Below are 6,258 nucleotides of genomic sequence, written 5' to 3' on the forward strand. Positions count from 1 at the left end.
CCGTTTGAGTTATGTATGCTAGGATTAAAAATAGTTGAGATTGCAGAAATGTTTCGTTTATTTCCTTTTATTTTACATGACAAGCGTTAGAATATCTCATTTTAAGATAAATTCCTCATCGCTTAGAAGTGATGTTTTACGGGGAATAAATTATAATATATTTTATTAAGTTTTCGCATATTTGTCATAGGAGTGAACTTAAGTGTGAAAAAAACCCAATTTAATTGACATGATCAGAAAATAATTTAGTATTTAATTGTATCCAGAAGTCGAATTTCTGTACTGCAAGAAAACTATCGTCCGATTGATATACCCACAACCCCTCCCCGTAGTTTATAGTTTACTTATCCTAAGAATATTGTAATCATGAAAATTAATAAAAGAGGAATAACTTTTAATATTGTAATGCTTCGAGGTACTATTTTTGCGGTCAAGAATAAAAACTTTTTTTTTTTGTAAATTAAATGGTATTAATATCTGTAATGAGAGAAACAAATAAAAAATAAACAACAAATTTCCCGTGTTATCTTTTATTTTTCTTTCTTTTATTTATTTATTGCAAATAACAATTGTTAAAAGTCACAATAATAGGTTATGGATGGCCGATGTACAACATTAACTTCTTTGATACACATGTTATTATGCAACATAGATATAATAAATAAATACGTATAAATATATAAATATTTTTGCTATGTATTGCAATATACTATATTTACATATGTACTATCATATATATTAACTCTGTTTATACATTTTTTCATCAGACCGTTTTTTCATCGTCCTTTTCTTCTCTGTCATTGTTTTGGTACTTGTTATTGATGAAAGTTTGAATAATTATGTTATTACTGCACGTATATCAGCTTATGTTTCCTCAACATCAAGAACATAATTTCAATGGACATTTAGTTGTCATTTAAATGTTAATGGAATAATCATTCTATACAAGTTTTCTTTTACAAGTTAACAAACTTGTACAATAACATTAACTATGTCTATTTACAGGCTTTATACATGTACATTGCATAGAATCCCAGACTTTTTAAATTGAAACAGATTTTCAGTCAACAGAACAATCCATTTACTTATCTTGTACAGTCTGGTACCGATATTCCGATGTGACCTGTAGTAAGGTATCGCGACTCGACATCGGGGCCAGATCATCACAGAATCGCCTTTTCACCGAAACATCATTTTTCCTTAGCTAGCTGTACTCAGGGCCGAGTTAGACATCACCGTTTCCTGGTCCAAGAAGTGCTGCAGAGCTGGTATTTGCTGGGTCGGTGGAACTTACATCTGGATCTCTTTCACTTTGATCAGTTGTCTCTGCAGTCATGGTAGTCAGTTCAATATCGGCTCTAGGCTCTTGATCAGCTGTCTCGACAGTAGTCATCTCAATATCGGATCTGGGCTCGCCAAACCTGCGACCTATCCAATTCTTTATCTTTTTTCGAAATATATATCCAAACAACGAAAAAGCGACAATCCCAACTATAACTAATACTGTAGCTATAACGGCAGCAACCGGAAATGGAGAATCTGCCGTCCCTTTGTCATGAGTTGACAGCAAGGCGCTTTGATTAAAGCTTAGCGTTTGACTTTCATGCGTAGTCTGGGACAAAGAGACATCGGCTGTTGTCGGGACAGTGATGTTAAAAATCTCCGGCTTTTTTGTGATGTTCTTTTTTATATAATGTATCATTGACATGATGACAGTCTCTCCTAAAAAGATAAATAAAACATAATTTTATTAAATATTTAATATACATTAGATTTGCACCATTGAAAGAGCAATTACTGAGGCACACAGTGCGACACACAACATTTCCTGTTTTAAATTCAACTGTACAATACTTATGTCAATATTACAACATTTTCAAAGGCAATTTAAAAAAAGTTTGATCTGTTTCGGGCAATTAATCATTCGTTTTGAATTTAAGAAAAAAATTTGAATGAACTCTTCTCACCTTTTCACGCCCCATATGTACATTATCAATGAACTTTCGCTTTCAATCAAATTAAATCCTACCTCTATATTTTTTTAAAAAGAGGTCCGTGTTCGCTCTGCTTCTGTTTTGTAAATTTCCTTTGGACTTTTGATTTTGAACACCGTTCGTTATCACTACATGTCATTAAAGTGTCAAAAATATTGAATAAAAATATTTTTGACTTCTCTATTACACGGGGTTTACATAATAAAATACTTGTTAGCATTTGGCACTTAACGTTGATGCATCATTCATGTTCTATTTATAGAAAAGGGGTTTTACGCTGGTGCTATTTAAATATATAGTCTAAATTTAAATATAGCCCTACTTTGTTTCAATACCCTTAGTACATGATTAAAAATTACACTATGTGCATATTTTATTTTATTGTCAGTCCTGCAAAGAAATATCGAATGGTACAAAATTAGATTTCATACTGGATTACGAAGACGTACATTGTAACGCAACGACCACAATGGCGCTGAACAGAAAGCCGCGTGTTTACATGTAGCATCATCATTGCTTCGATGCAAATGCCACTATTTATCAATTAAACACGACTGATCATCAAAGAAAATGAATAGTTTGTAACAAAAAAATTACCTGTAAATGCAAAACTTTAGTTCGCTCCGCTTGTCGATAATTCTAACGTGGTTTGTTTTGGAAATTTTTCGTTCTAAGAATAGCACTGAGTCACAATGTGGAAGCCCGTCTGCCATATTTTACTGACGAGGAATTTTGTATCAATCGTAACTACTCGGCCATTTCCGTCACCGCAATGATTTTGTATATATTTTTTAAAAAAAACTATGATTGAAAAGATTTATGCACATTATTTTCTTTTCAAATGAAAATGTAGTTCTGGGATTTAGAATCCCGTGCATCATTTTTATACGATGTTTGAATTAAAATTTTGAATAAAAACACTGTATAACATCTCATTAAGAGGGAATTCATAGCCTTTATTCATAATTAAAAATTATGTTACATGTCACATGATTTTTTAGTATACTTTTTTATTATATTATTTATAAATGAAAAATGTAATAACGCTTTTGCTTTTTGTATTCAATTTGAGTAATTACTTTGTTGGTTGTCAAAATAAATTATTCGTGTCTTGAAGGATTTTTAAAACTTTTTTTCATGTTACCTTTCTTTGGATAATCCTGATTGACATTGTTTCTATATTTCTTTCAGTTTTGTGTATGGAATTTGTGAATTAACCTAAACTGAGCAAATTAAGTTCGGTGTAATACCATGGTATGTCATAATGTAAATAATTTCCAAAAACAATAACGGACAGATAACCATCAATTAAATTAGAGAGAAAATAATTTCATTGTAGTTGAAATTGCCCCATATGCGACCTGCGTTCTCCTGCTGCATATTTTTTTTTATTCGACAAGGCGCTGTTTTCAGTTAAAATTAGATGAAATGGTAAATAACGTAATCGATTTTTCAATATTAATACGACGAAATTATAATACGCTTTAGAAAGCCAAGTGTAGAAAGGGATCGAAAATATATAGCCTTACCTATGTAGATAGTGAATAATTTTTATTATTTTTTTTTTTGTTTAAGTAGAAACTTTTTTTGACTCATTTAAAATGATGTTAATATTATATTCAAGATTGATTTTAAGACGCTGTCGACACTAAACCAATCACCGTTTTGAGAGACAACATGTATGAGCAAAATAGATATATACTACATGTATTTGGGCAATATATATTTTATAATTCAGAAACAAAAAAGACTGTTCTTTGTCATTGCTTAATATGTTTTCTGGTCATGCCACTGACTTTAACAAAATTTGTATTTTTCAAAATATTAACAAGGGCTCTATTTTTCGTGAAATAATGGATTAGGAAAATATCGCAAGATTTCGTAATCTTATATTAATTTAATTATCGCAGTAAATTACAACTTTAATCATAATTTTTAAAATGATGACGATCAAGATGGTTTGTTCCAACTATAATTTGAAATAATATATTGATGAACTATGGTTTAAGATTATGTTTATTTATAAATATATTTATAAAATATGATTTTCTAAACTAACTACAAATATATTATCTTATTTTAATATCTAAACACATCTGAGTAAAAGTTTATTTAAAATATTTTTTTAAAACAATAGATTTTTTCTTACGATTTATATCTTTAAATGAAGTCTTCAAAGTATGTCAAGAATTATGTCAGAAATATTTCAATATTGAAAGCAAAGGAAAGTAATCAAAATATTTTCAAACTAAAACAAAGAAATCTTAAGGAAATGCAAGCTAAGAAATGTCAATTTTAATTTACATAGTTTTTTTTTTACTTATTTACATCAATATTGGTATTAATTACTTGATATGAGAAACTACGCCTTTTATTGTTATTCTTAAAGATGAGTGCAAATTAGTGACGCTGATCTGATGGTAAAATTAAATTAGCAGAATTATTTTGGTATTCTTATGAAGCAGAATTTAATCAAAAACTTGTACATGAAAAAAAATAATAAATCACTCGCTGTGGCCTTCAACTTAACATTCAAGTACATCGTGGACGTATAATCAATTAACAATTGTAATTATCCCCTCGCGCAACTTGTTGCGAAGGGGATATAGCATTGCTACCGTGCGTGTGTGTGTTTGTATGTGTGTATGTATGTGTGTGTGTGCACTCCATTACAATTTTCTAGTAAATTAATAGAAAACCTTCCAATAGAATTTCCTCAACCTTTACACAAATATGCCTCATTGTAAAAGATAAAAACAAATGCAACGTCATATTAATTGGTCAAATTTTTATGCAAAAACTTAGATAAAATTACACTATTGTAAAGGAGGGGGGGGGGGCATACATTATGACAAAATTCGTTCAAAACTAAAAAATATTTATCATAGATTGCACACTTCTGTAAAATAACAAATAAAAATGCATGTGCCTTTCCAAACCATTAATACTATTACAAATTATTATTTCATTAAATCAATGTCATTATCAATTTTGTATACGAGTTATCAATCAGAAATTTCTGAGTAAGAGTTATCAATCTTCAGCTTCACTTCTTTGAAACCAAAGTGAAAGTAAGCAGTTCAAATCAACAACTTGATATTTTTGGGAGTTGATTTTAATCAACTCTCCTATGCACTTACTCGGGCAAAGCGAAAGTGAAACAGTGTTTGGACCTAAGCACAAATCAATACCGCTGACGACACTTAGTTCTTGAAAATAATCGATAAATTCGATGCTATGTATTCCGGAGCATTGTTTTTCAAGAAAACCTATTTATTAATACCATGAAAATAGTAAGAATTTAAATTGTACAAACAGTTGAGGTATTTTTTAAAGTCGTCTGTATTCCTACGCTAGAGTTCAATGTAGTCTCGTTCAACCAGACGCTTGGCTGTCTCCGTTAATATACGACAAAACAGAGTCTTTCTTGTAGTCGTAGAAAAACGGAGACAGCCGAGCGTTTGGTTGAACAAGACAAGAGTTCAATCTTGCCTGGATCCATACAATTCCTCACAAAAATTTTGATTACTGATACTTCTTGCCATGAAAAATCACATATCTTTGATTTTGAATAAATGATAATTGATAAAATCAACTCCCGTCAGTACTTCAGTACTTTGATTTGGATTTAGATCTAGTACAGGTAAATAAAATGTAGTTTTTGCAGTAATGGAGGGTTAGTAGAATGTGGTCTTCTCATTAACATAACTATATATTGCTAAATAATGCATCCGTACACACAATAACCCATGTCGCGAGGGGATGCTCCGCTTAGCGGTGCCCTTGTTTCCATACTTACGTCGACTCGATATATCCCAGTGAACTTGAAATAAAAGATACCAGAGTCTGTGTCATCTGTTTCATATTTGGATATTTTACTGGAAATGGACATTGATAATAACCTAACAACAAAACATTATGATAAACGCGATGAATTCAAGTTTTCTATAGTCAACTTTCCTTACTTATGAAGCAGTATACCTCCAACACCTGCATATGGTGTTTTGTTGCTCAGTTAATTTGATACACAAGGGCATGCTCTTTGTATGAACAGTTTTTAAGGCTAGGCGAACTACTGACAAACAAGTTGATGAAACAGGACTATCAACAGTCTCGTTTGAAGTCATCTTTTCGTAAGTTCTATGGTCGATACAACGACCTTGTCAGCAAATACAATCTTCAACTGGGTCGCATACTGACTGACGTTTTTCATACTAATTGTTAGACCATAATTAATCACCTAATTGTCTACGGACTTTTCCGT

At 31.0% G+C, this 6,258-nt stretch overlaps 1 long non-coding RNA gene across 2 annotated transcripts; it reads right to left on the reverse strand.

Moving 5' to 3' along the window:
• Positions 1-533: 533 nt before the first annotated feature.
• LOC128160480 (uncharacterized) lies at positions 534-3,442 on the reverse strand. Of its 2 annotated transcripts, none has more exons than XR_008240286.1 (2): positions 2,592-3,442; positions 534-1,722 (listed from the first exon to the last, which is right to left on the reverse strand). It is a non-coding gene; the product is annotated as an uncharacterized LOC128160480 (long non-coding RNA). The 2 variants fall into 2 exon arrangements; XR_008240285.1 differs by lacking the exon at positions 2,592-3,442 and adding an exon at positions 2,030-2,582.
• Between the last annotated feature and the right edge of the window lie 2,816 nt (positions 3,443-6,258).

The sequence above is a fragment of the Crassostrea angulata genome, chromosome 8, assembly GCF_025612915.1.
Source record: "Crassostrea angulata isolate pt1a10 chromosome 8, ASM2561291v2, whole genome shotgun sequence".
In the NCBI taxonomy this organism is placed as follows: domain Eukaryota; kingdom Metazoa; phylum Mollusca; class Bivalvia; order Ostreida; family Ostreidae; genus Magallana; species Magallana angulata.